The sequence below is a fragment of the Pan paniscus genome, chromosome 8, assembly GCF_029289425.2.
Source record: "Pan paniscus chromosome 8, NHGRI_mPanPan1-v2.0_pri, whole genome shotgun sequence".
In the NCBI taxonomy this organism is placed as follows: Eukaryota; Metazoa; Chordata; class Mammalia; order Primates; family Hominidae; genus Pan; species Pan paniscus.
In genome coordinates this window covers 56,349,608-56,362,875 of record NC_073257.2, presented here as the reverse complement: position 1 = coordinate 56,362,875, position 13,268 = coordinate 56,349,608, and the positions used below count along the sequence as shown (strand labels likewise).

The window sequence follows — 13,268 nt, the reverse complement described above, 5'->3', positions numbered from 1 at the left end:
ACACCTGTAATCCCAGCTACTTGGGACTCTGAGACAGGAGAACCACTTGAATCCAGGAGATGGAGGCTGCAGTGAGCCAAGATTGTGCCACTGCACTCCAGCCTGGGTGACAGAGTGAGACTCTGTCTCAAAAAAATAAATTAAAATTAAAATTAAAATATATATATATATAATGCAATATCACAGGTCCCAAATACATAAAGCAAAAATTGAGAGAACAAAGGAAATATAGACACCACCAAAATCCCATAGTTAGAGATGTTGACACCCCCTCTCTCAACAGCTGGTAAAATTAGGGAAAAAAAAAACAGTAAGGATATGGAAGATTTGAATAGCACTATCAACCAACTTGATGCCATTGGTATTTGTGGGACACTACACACATCAAAAGTGGCATACACATTCCTTTCAAGTGCACATGAAACCTTCACCAAAACAGACCATATGCTGGGCCACAAAACAAGTCTCAATAAATTTAAAACATTTGAATTATACAGAGTATATTCTTTGGCCACTACAGCATTAAATTAGTAATCAATAATAATAAAATACCTAGAAAATTCCCCCAATTGTTTGGAAATTAAACTGTACACTTCTAAATCACTTATAGTTCAAAGAATAAGTCACAAAGAAAATTGGAAAATATTTTGAACTGAATGATAATACATGTCAAAATCTGAGGGCTGCAGTTAAAGCAGCTCTTTAGGGGAATTGTGTAGCTTTAAAATGCCTGGATTAGAAAAGAAAAAACATAAAATCACTATCTGTTACCCACTTGAGAAGCTAGAAAAAGAGTTAATCAAAACCAAAGTAAGAAGATATTTGTTCATAATAGAGTAGATCAATGAAACTGAATATCAGCAAACCAGAAGTTAGCTCTTTGAAAAGGTTAATAAAACTGATAAACTCATACCAAGGCTAATCAAAAAAAACACAAATTACAAATATCAGTAATAAAAGAAAGGACATCACAACAAATTACAAAGATATTAAAGGAATAATGAAAGCATACTGTGAACAATGTTATGTCGATAAGTTCAACAACAAAAATGAAGTTTACAAAGTCTTTAAAAGACACAACTTGCCAAAATGACACAAGAAGAAACAGAAAATCAGCCGGGTGCAGTGGGTCACACCTGTAATCCTAGCACTTTGAGAGACCAAGACAGGAAGATCACCCTGAGGCCAGGCATTTAAAATTAGCCTGGGCAACATACTGAGACCCTGTCTCCACCAAAAAAAAAAAAAAAAGAAAAGAAAAGAAATAGAAAATCCAAGTATCCCTATATCTAATAAAGAATTTCAAATACCTTCACACAAAGAAAACTGCAGGCCAAAATGGCTTCATTGATAAAACGTAAAACATAAAAAAAAAGTATTCCTACACATTTTTTCAGAAAATGAAAGAGAATATGCACCAAGTCATTGTATAAAATCAGTATTACTTTGACTCTAGAACCAAAGATATCATAAGAAAAGAAAATTATACATCAGCATCCCTCATGAACATAGACACAAAAATACTTAATATTTTAGCAAATCTAATCAAACAATACATAAAATACATAATACATCATGATAAAGTGTAGTTTGTAAAATTAATGTGCCTTTGCAAGCCTAAAATTTTTCCCCATCACAGCACCATATTATATGCCCAAGTAAAGACCCAAATCTGTTTCATCTACCTAGAATGTCGATAATTAAGAAAATGTATATATGTAGGGGTGTGTGTGTGTGTGTGTGTGTGTGTGTGTGTGTGTCTGTAGAGCTGATCTTCATTATTCATACATTCCATTCTTACAAATATACCTACTTGCTAAGTTTTATTTGTAACCCTCGAATCAATTCACTGTGCTTTTGTGGTCAGTCATTCACAGACATGCAGAGGACAATGAGAAATTCGAGTCATGCAACATGCACATTCCCAGCTAAGATCAAACAAAGTATTATTCTGTCTTCTTGTTTCAATTCTCATATTATAAACAAGTGGCCTTTTCACAATATATTTAGTGCTATGTTTTTCACAGGTTTGTGCTTTTTGTTGATGATTTTGCTGTTTAAAATGACTTCAAATGTAGTGCTGAAGTGCTCTCTGCTGTTCCTAAGCTGTGATGTGCCTTGTGAAGGGAGAAAACACATGTGTTACATAAGCTTTGTTCAGGGATGAGTTATATTCCTCTTGGCAATGAGTTTAAAGTAAATGAATCAACAATATATATTGAATTAGGTTTCTTTAAACAAACATACATAAAACAAGGTTATATGTTGATCAGATTATTAAAATGTTGTGACTAGAAGCTTGTAGGAACCTAACCCTGTATTTCTCCTAGGAACAATGGTTCCATATTTGCTAATCAATGTTCACAGAGACTTTACAGAACATAACTACTGTGAATAATGAGAATCAACTATATATGTATACATAATACATACATCTGTATATATATATGTATCTATATATGTATATACAATACATATATCTGCATAAATGTGCATATATTTGTATAATATGTATAACACATAAAATATACTTAAAACAAATCATAAAATATCAAAATGTTAAATTAAAATTTTAGGCTAAAGTTCCTAATGTATGGGTACATTAAGAATGAGTAAACATATTCCACTGAAGTGCAGAATTTTGCTCTGGTAAAATGAGAATCTAACTTCCCACTGACTTTCATTGTAAAATATCAATGTGTCTGTAAGGTGGGACTGACCCCCATACAATAAAAATCATACACCAGAAAACCAGAAATATTTGATATTAGTATGTAGAAAAATGATTTTTAAATGGGAACTAACATTTTTGAAATGTTTAGGCTTTGCTAGGTGCTGAGCTAAGCTTTATATCCTTGGCTCTCACAGCAAACTTGGGTAAGTGCTAATTATAATTCAGGAAACTAAAGTCTAGAGGGGTTAAAAAACTACACAAGGTCATGCAGGTGGTGAATAAAAAAGAATCAAATGGAAATTTTAGAACCGGAAAATAAATTTAAAACTCACTAGATGGCTCAATAGCAGCAAGAATATGGTAGTGCAAGGAATCAATAAATTTGAAAATAGAATAATAGAAATTACCCAATCTGAATGAGAGAGAAAATAGACTGAAAAGAAATGAACAGATTATCAGGGACCTGTGAGACAATAACAAAAGAGATAACATTGGCATCACTGTTATTTTAGAAAAGAAAATAAAGTAAGGCTGAGAAAGTACTTGAAAAAAATAATGGCTGAAAATTGCCCAAATTTGGTGAAAGCCACAAACTTCCAGATTCAAGAAGCAGAGCAAACTTTAAACATGATATACCCAAAGAAACACACAGCAAGACACATCGTAATCAAACTTCGTTAAATCAATCATGATGAAAAAATCTTGAAAGCAGCTAGAGAGAAACAAAACATAATCTATAGCGAATGAATGATTTGAGTAACAATGGATATGTCACTAGAAATTATAGGGGCCAGAAGGAATTGGCACACATTTTTCAGGGAGAAGAACTCTCAACCCAAAATTTTATATCAGTGAAAATATATCATTCAAGAACAAAGGGGAAGGAAGGACTCCTCCCTAACTCATTCTATGAGGCCAGCATCATTCTGATGCCAAAACCTGGCAGAGACACAACAAAAAAAGAAAACGTCAGGCCAACATCCTTGAAGAACATCAATGCAAAAATCCTCAACAAAATAGGCTTTATCTCTGGGATGCAAGTTTGGTTGGTCCAACATATACAAATCAATAAATGTAATTCATCACATCAACAGAACTAAAGACAAAAACCACATGATCATCTATAGTATATGCAGAAAAGGCTTTTGATAAAATGCAACATCCCTTCATGTTAAAAATTCTCAATAACCTAGGTATGGAAGGAACATACCTCAAAATAATAAGAGCCACCTATGACAAGCCCACAGCCTGAATGGGGAAAAGCTGGAAGCAGCATTCCCCTTGAAAACTGGCACAAGACAAGGATGCCCCCTCTCACCACTCCTATTCAACATAATATTGAAAGTCCTGGCCAGAGCAATCAGACAAGAGAAAGAAATAAAAGGCATCCAAATAGGAAGAGAGGAAGTCAAACTCTCCCTGTTTGCTGATGATAAGAACCTATATCTAGAAAACCCCATAGTCTCAGCCTAAAAGCTCCTTAAGCTGATAAACAACTTCAGCAAAGTCTCAGGATACAAAATCAATATGCAAAAATCGCTAACATTCCTTTACACCAACAACAGTCAAGCTGAGGGCCAAATCAGGAATGCAGTCCCATTCACAATTGCCAAAAAATAAAATAAAATACCTAGGAATACAGCTAACCAGGGAGGTGAAAGATCTTTCTCTATAAGAAGAGCTATAAAACACTGTTCAAAGAAATCAGAGATGACACAAACAAATGGAAAAATATTCCATGCTCATGAATAGGAAGACTCAATATCATTAAAATGGCCATATTGCCCAAAGCAATTTACAGATTCAATGCTATTCCTATTAAACTACCATTGACATTCTTCACAGAACTAGAAAAAACTATTTTAAAATTCATATGGAACCAAAAAAGAGCCTGAAGAGCCAAGGCAATCCTAAGCAAAAAGAACAAAGCTGGAGGCATCATGCTACCTAACTTCAAACTATATTACAGGGCTACAGTAACCAAAACAGCACGATACTGGTACAAAAACAGAGAGACCAATAGAACAGAATAGAGAAGCCAGAAATAAGGCCACCCACCTACAACTATCCAATCTTCAACAAACCTGATGAAAACAAGCAATGAGGAAAGGATTCTCTATTCAATAAATAGTGCTGGGATAACTGGCTAGCCATATGCAGAAGATTGAATCTGAAACCCTTCCTTACACAATATACAAAAATTAACTCAAGATGGATTAAAGACTTAAATGTAAAACCCGAAGCTATAATAACCCTGGAAGACAACCTAGGCAATACCATTCTGGACATAGAAATGAGCAAAGATTTCATGATAAAGACACCAAAAGCAATTGCAGAAAAAGCAAAAATTGACAAATGGCATCTAATTAAACTAAAGAGCTTCTGTACAGCAAAGGAAACTATCAATAGAGTGAACAGACAGCCTATAGAATGGGAAAAAATTTTTGCAAACTATGCACCTGACAAAGGTCTAATACCCAGCATCTATCAGGAACTTAAACAAATTTACAAGAGAAAAACAAACAACCCATTAAAAAGTGGGCAAACAGATGGAGCACAGTGGCTCACGTCTTTAATCCCAGCACTTTGGGAGGCTGAGGCAGACGGATCACTTGAGGTAAGGAGTTCAAGACTAACCTGGCCATCCCTCCTAAAAATACAAAAATTAGCCGGGCATGGTGGCATGCACCTGTAATCCCAGCTACTCAGGAGGCTGAGGCAGGAGAATCACTTGAACCTGGGAAGCAGAGGTTGCAGTGAGCCAAGCTAATGCCACTGCACTGCCAGGGCAATAGAGCGAGGCTCTGTCTCAAAAAAAAGAAAAAGAAAAAGTGGACAATGGACATGAACAGACACTTTTCAAAAGAAGACATACATGGGGCCAACAATCACACTTTTTAAAAACTCAACATCACTGATCATTAGAGAAATGCAAATCAAAACCACAATGAGATACCATCTCACGCCAATCAGAATGGCTATTACTAAAAAGTCTAAACATAACTGATGCTCGTGAAGGTGTAGATAGAAAAAAGGAATGCTTTTACTCTGTTGTTGGGAGTGTAAATTATTTCAAACATTGTGGAAGACAATATGGTGATTCCTCAAAGACCTATAAATGGAAATACCATTTGACCCAGCAATTAAATTACTAGGTATACATCCAAAGGAATATAAGTCATTCCATTATAAAGACACATGCACACATGTGTTCACTGCAGCACTACTCACAATAGTAAAGACATAGACTCAACCTAAATGTTCATCAGTGATAGACTGGATAAAGAAAATGTGGTACATATACACCATGGAATACTATGCAGCCATAAAAAAGAATGAGATCACATCCTTTGCAGGAACATGGATGGAGCTGGAGACCATTATCCTTAGCAAACTAATGCAGGAACAGAAAACCAAATGCTGCATGTTCTCACTTATAAGTGGGAGCTAAATGATGAGAACACATGGACACATAGAGGAGAACAACACACATTGGGGCCTATTGGAGGTTGGGAGCAGGGAGAGGATCAGGAAAAACTGCTAATGGGTACTAGGCTTAATACTTGAGTGATGAAATAATCTGTACAACAAATCCCCATCACACTAGTTTACCTTCATAACAAACCGGCACATGTACCGGGAACTTAAAAGTTAATTTTTTTAAGTATGAAAAGGAACATGAAGGGGAAATCAATCATTTCTTTCAGATGAAAGAAAACCAACAGAATTTGTCAACAGCAGACCATCCCTAAATTAATGGCTAAAAAAGTTCTTCGAGCAGAAAAAATGATAAAACAAGGAAACTTGAAGCATGAGAAAATAAGAAATAAAAACAGAAAGAGGCCAGGTCCGGTGGCTCATGCCTGTAATCCCACCACTTTGGGAGGCCGAGCTGGGTGGATCACCTGAGGTGAGGAGTTCGAGACCAGCCTGGCAAAAATGGTGAAACCCCGTCTCTACTAAAAATACAAAAATTAGCCAGGTGTGGTGGTGTGTGCCTGTAATCTCAGCTACTCGGGAGGCTGAGATAGGAGAATCGCTTGAACCCAGGAGGCAGAGGCTACAGTGAGCTGAGATCACGCCACTGCACTCCAGCCTGGGCAACAGAGCAAGACTCTATCTCAAAAAAAAATTAGCCTGGCATGGTGGCAGACGCCTGTAATCCCAGCTACTCGGGAGGCTGAGGCAGGAGAATCACTTGAACTTGGAAGGCAAAGGTTGCAGTGAGCCAAGATCGCACCACTGTATTCCAGCCTGGGCAACAGAGTGAGATTGTCTCAAAAAACAAAACAAACAAACAAAAAACAGAAAGAGTAGAAATATGGGTAGATATAATAGATTATCCTTCTCTTAAGTTTTCTAAACTATGTTAGGCTTCTGAAGCAATAACTATAACACTGATGTGGTTCTCAATGTGTGCAGAGGAAACATTCAGAGCAATTTCACTATAAAAAGAGTGAGGAAGGGAGCTTGGAGTTACACATATGGTTTATTTCCTTAACAGGATCAAACCACACATAATGATCTACATCAGGCGGGTCTAGTCTTTTGGCTTCCCTGGGCCACATTGGAAGAAGAATTGTCTTGAGCCACACATAAAATACGCTAACATTAACAATAGCTAAAGAGCTTTAAAAAAAATCGCCAAAAAAATCTCATAATGTTTTAAGAAAGTTTACGAATTTGTGTTGGGCCGCATTCAAAGCTATCTGGGCCGTATGCGGCCATGGGCCATGGGTTGGACAAGCTTGATCTACACATTTACTTTTTCCCCTGAAAATATTCTGATTTTCTACATTACTTCATCTAGATCTGCCTGGATTGTTAATTGACAATTATAAGCTGTATGTCAGGAAATGAGGACAAAGATTAAATATATATATTTCACAATATCACAGGTTATATTTCATTTACAAGTTTCTCTGTTGATTTATTAGCTTAGAAGTGTTTACTATCACAAACGATGCCGCAGGGAACATCTTTATGCATATCTTTTCATGTAACTGTGAACAGTTAAACATAAAATACATTCGTAGAAGTAGAATTGCTAGATTAAATTATATACACTTTAATGGCTGTTGTTGTTGTTTTGAGACAGGGTCTCACTCTGTCGCCCAGGCTGGAGTGTAGTGATATGATCACAGCTCACTGCAGCCTCAACCTCCCAGGCTCAAGCGATCCTCTCACCTCAGCCTTCCAACTACCTGGGACCCCAGGCATGCACCACCACACCCAGCTATTTTTGTATTTTTTGTAGAGACAGGGTCTCCCTATGTTGCCCAATCTGGTCTCGAACTCCTGGACTTAAGCTATCCTCCCACCTCGGCCTCCCAAAGTGCTGGGACTGCAGGTGTGTGCCACCGTGCCTGGCCCTTTAATTGTTTCATATTAAAATTTTTTCTATTTAAAAAATTATTTCCAGAGCTCCTTAGGCTTGAAAGTGTGGATTAAACATTAACAGACTTTTTTTAAACAAACTATCCAACCTCATAATCAAATTTTCCCAGGAAATAAAAGGTGGTGACAAGTAAACTCCAGAAGAGAACCACTGGATCTCCTCTGCCACAGGGTGGAAATTTTAGCTTAAACAAGTCAGGGAGCACTGTTCCTGAGAGTTCTTAGGGGTTAGGGTCGCAGATAGAAACAGAGAATTCAGAAAGGGAGGGAAATAAACACAAGGTGGGACAAAATTCAGAAGCAGCGGCTGCGACTGTTCAGCACTGTGAATATGACTTCCATCAACCCCAAAGAGGCTCTGAGACCAAACACAAACTGGGCCGGCGCTTTTGCTAAAGTCCATAAACATCAACACGCAATTTACTCCACTGTTCCGTAGTTTACATGTGTTGTGTTATATATGTTTGTGTATACAAAATATTAAATATATTATTAAATATAATGTTTAAAAGGTGAACTGTTAAAAGCAAGGATTACATAGTGTTTATCTTCTGGAGGGGTGCTCATGATTTTCTTTTTTTTACAATCCAGAGGTCTTCTATTTTATTTTTTTTAACACCGATTATGCCATGAATCAATCCATAGGGAAGAGGTTCCAGCAGCTCAAGCTCCTTCCCATTTGTTCTCACACAGTGCGCTTCTCTGGGCAGAGCAGACTGGCACTTCTGTTGAACCCAGGTACCTTTCTCTTTGGCTTCCTTCTTTTTCTGATCATTTTCCTTCACAAGTTTCAGGAAGCTAGCTCAGCTCTCAGAGCGCTTAATGTGCTCAATACCCACATGAATTCTCTTGGCAAGAACTTGCCCTTAACTTGTGTGTTTACAACAATGCCGACAGCCTGCTGGGTAACACTGTAGACTCTTCCAGTTCTGCCATGATAACACTTGTGGGGCATTCCTTCTTGAACAGTGCCCACTCCTTTAATGTCTACAATATCATCTTTCTTACAGATTCACATATACGTGACCAAAGGGAACAACTCCATGCTTCCTAAAAGGCCTAGAAGACATCTACCAGGAGCCTCTCCTCTTTCCCTTTGTGTTTGTCATTTTGTCGAATTACTGGAAGATGGTGGTTCTGGCCAAAAGGGCCATAATAAACTTTTATTTTCTTGTTTCTGTGTTTTTCTATAATAAACATACATTATTTTTATAACCAAAAATGACCAACAACATACATTAATTTTCTCTTTAATAAACTTTATCTGATTTTCCCATTAAAGCTAAACATGCTCCTTACCACTTCCAAAGAAAAAGTTATACTAAAAAAAGCCAATAATCTCCCTACTCCAAAAACCCAAGTGTTACATCACTCCAAATAACATCACTCCAAAGTTACACACACACACACACACACACACACACACCACAGTATACTGGTCGTGTGTATTTCTATATACTATTTGATATATATACTTACACAAACCATGGAATTTGAACATATTTTCTTATTTCATTCTTTTTAAATAAAAAAGGACCACTCTATACACATTGTTTGGGAGTTTAGTTTTTCTTTTTTCATTAATAAACGTATCTACCTTTACATTCTAGTAACACATTACTGCAAACTTAGCAGGTTGAAAAACACAAATACATTAACTCACAATTTTGCGTGGTTCTGAAGTTCAGGAGGGGCCAAGCTGGGAACTCTGCTCAGGGTCTCACCAGCCTGAAATCAGGTTGCCAGCCAAGCCGTGTCCATCTGGTCTCAACTAGAGAAGATCCCTCCTTAGCCCATTCAGATGGTGGCACAATGCATTTCCCGATGGCTGTAGTACTAAGGGTCCCAGCTTCTTACTATTAGCTGAAGTTTGCCCTGAGGTCCTGCAGGCCACTTAAACTTCTCTGCCACCACATGGCAGTTTGCCTCGTTAAGTCCAACAGAAGAGAATTTATCTTCCAAGTCTGCTAAGAGTCTGCTTATCTTCCAAGTCTGCTAAGAGTCTCCAGAGTCTTATATAACATAACCACCATAGGAGTGGTGTCCCATCACCTCTGCCATATTCTATCAGAGGCAAGTCTCTGGTTATTCCCACAAAGGGAGAGGTTACACAAGGGCGTGACCCATTGAAGGTAACTTTAGTGTGTTACTTTTCTAAGGATTCTATAATAAAGTACAACAAACCAGGTGGCTTAAATAACAGAAATTTATTATCTGGCAGTTCTGGAGGCTAGAAGTCCAAAATCAAGGCCGTGCTCCCTCTGAAACTGTAGCGAGAGCCCCTCCTTGCCTGTCCCTAGCTCTGGTGGTTTGCTGTCAACCCTTGGCGCTCTTGGCTTGCAGCTGCAGGACTTCACTTTCGCCCGTGCCATCACATGGCCTTCTCCCATGTGTCTGTGTCTCTACATTTCTCCACCTCTTATATGGACACCAGTCACACTGGATTAAAGGCCCACCCTATGCCACTATGATGTCATCCTAACTAATTACATCTGCAAAGATCCTATTTCCAAGCAGGACATGGTCTGAGGTACTGGCAGTTAGGACTTCAACATATCTTTTTGGAGGACAGAATTGAACCCATAACACTTGGGGTGTATCCTCCACGGTATCAAAAACATTCTTCTGCAGAAATACATATAAATCCAACCTAGTGGTTCCTGAGGACATCAGCATCACCTGGGAACTTATAGGAAATGCAAATCCTCAGGCCCTATCCCAGACCTACTGACCCAGAAACTGCAGAGATTGGGGAGAAGGGAGGGAGAGACAGCACACTGTGTTTTAACAAGCCTACAGCCCATTCTTCTTACCAGCTGCACAGTTTGACTCTCAACCCTACCAGACTCTCTAGGCAGACCCAAAACTCCCTTCAGGGCAATAAAAGAGCAGGAAGAAAATTCCAAGCAGCAGGGGGCCTGGATTACCCTACTCCTTACACAGGGCATTGAGACAGTGCATGTCTGTCCTCCTTTTCCACGCCAAGTTCCTCATTGCTAGGGCTTCCATTCAAGAATCAATGCCACAGAAAACTAGAAAAGTCAACAAGGATGAATAAATACATGATTTCTTACCTAATTTTGATGTCAAGTCACAGGAAGGAGTACAGACAAGTCAACCATGCCAAAAAGGCCCCACACATGCAAACTCAAAGGAACACCTTCATCTTCCCTTTTATCGTGGACACAGGTCTCTCCCAAAGTCCCTTCCACACCATCCACCAAGTCCAGTTCACCAGATCACCTGTAGCCCTGCCCTGATTTTGTTTACTTTACTTGCATTTGGGGTCATGATGTCGTTGCCATAGGGTCAGGGACTTAGTGACAACAGAATGTACAATCCAGCCATGACCAAGACTTGTGTTTCTGCAGTGCTGAATCTCACCTTACTCTTAGAGAGCCTCATTCCTTTGATTAAAGAATGCAAATCACTCTACAATTCTGCTTGTTTTCTAATTTCTGTCTCTTCCCAGTAATTCTGGCCAGCCTGCCTAGTTTTTCTTGATTTTACCGATTATACTCCTTTTATGTTTTCAGGCCACTAACCTCCCTAGCTTTGCCATAGTCCGAGATGGCAACTGTAATCAATACATCTCATTCAACACAAGCTACAGATGTGATGGAAAAACTTGTTTTACTATTACCATAACCTTTCAGGAAGTTTCTTGGGGTTTTGCCTATACAAACATCTCATATAATCCTGACTATAGCCTGTTGTGACCCTGTCTCTGCTTGCTTCAAGGCAATACTCTCTCCCTCCCTCTTAACTCCAACGTTGAGTCTCTTGCCTTAAAGCCATTGTACACATTATTCCTCTTTGCAGCAATCATCTATCACCTGGGTCGCCCCTTGAAGATTTTAGTTCCTGTATCATTATCACTCACTCCAGCTCTACTGTCATCACACTTGGAGTGCTTATAAATGACTCATCACTTTTCCTCCTTACTTCCAATGAACTTCCTCTCCAGGAGACCAGAGCCACTCACCTCCATCCATGATCATATTTGTAACTTCTGCATTATTAATCCAACAATGGTCTCAATTTTAATCATCTCATTTTCTGATTATCAACTCCTGTCTTTGCATCTCACTTCCTCTAGTGAACTAAAGCCAATAAATTGTCAGCTGCATCAATAATTCATGGATCCTGCTACTCTCCCACTACTCTTCAACCTTCCTTACCAGCTTACATTATATGGTCCCTCTTTGAATCACCTGCTTGCAAACACCCTCAACTCCCATATCTTGCTATTATTTTTAAAAACAGTTTTATCGAGGCATAATTCACATACAATAACACTCACTTATTTTAGGTGTACAATTCAATTATTTTTAGAAAATGTGCAGAGCTGAACAACTAACATTGCAATCTATCATTAGAACATTTGCACTACACCATTAACAAACTTCATTTCCATTTGCAATCATCCCTCATTGCTACCCTCTGCTCCACGGGACCATAAATCTAATATCTGTTTCTATAGACTTGCCTTTTCTGGACATTTCATATAAAAGGAATTATACAATATATGGCTTATTTTATTTAGTATAATGTTTTTGAGGTCCATCCATATAGTAACACGTATCAGTACTTTATTCCTTTTATTGTTGAGTAATATTTCATTGTGTGAATATAGCAGATATTGTTTATCCAATCATAAGTTGATGGACATTTTGGTTGTTTTCAGTTTTTGGCTATTTTGAAAAATGACGGCTGGATGCGGTGGGTCACGCCTGTAATCCTAGCACTTTGGGAGGCTGAGGCAGGTCGATCACCTGAGGTCAAGAGTTCAAGACCAGTCTGGCCAAAATGGTGAAACCCTGTCTCAAATAAAAATACAAAAATTAGCCAGGCATGATAGTGCATGTCTGTAATCCCAGCTACTCTGGAGGCTGAGGCAGGAGAATCGCTTGAACCTGGGGGCAGAGGTTACAGTGAGCCGAGATTGCGCCACTGCACTCCAGCCTGAGTGACACAGCAAGACTCCATCTCAAAAAAAAAAAAAGAAAGAAAGAAAAATGATGCTATGAATATTTACATATAAGTTTTTATGTGGACATATATTTTAATTTTCTTGGGTATACCTCAGAGTAGAATCACTGGGTCATATGGTAAAACTGTATTTAGCATTTTAAGAAACTGGAAAACTGTTGTCAAAATGGCATTTTACATTTCCACCAACAATGTATGAAGGCTC

The 13,268-nt window shown here is 38.3% G+C and overlaps 1 long non-coding RNA gene across 1 annotated transcript in view; it reads right to left on the bottom strand.

Annotated features, from left to right (window-relative positions):
- LOC130540528 (uncharacterized) overlaps window positions 1-11,307 on the bottom strand; it is a 45,861-nt gene extending 34,554 nt beyond the window's left edge. The window contains exon 1 of the long non-coding RNA XR_008954514.1: window positions 11,146-11,307. This is a non-coding gene — a long non-coding RNA (uncharacterized LOC130540528). The remainder of the gene's footprint in view (window positions 1-11,145) is intronic.
- Between the last annotated feature and the right edge of the window lie 1,961 nt (window positions 11,308-13,268).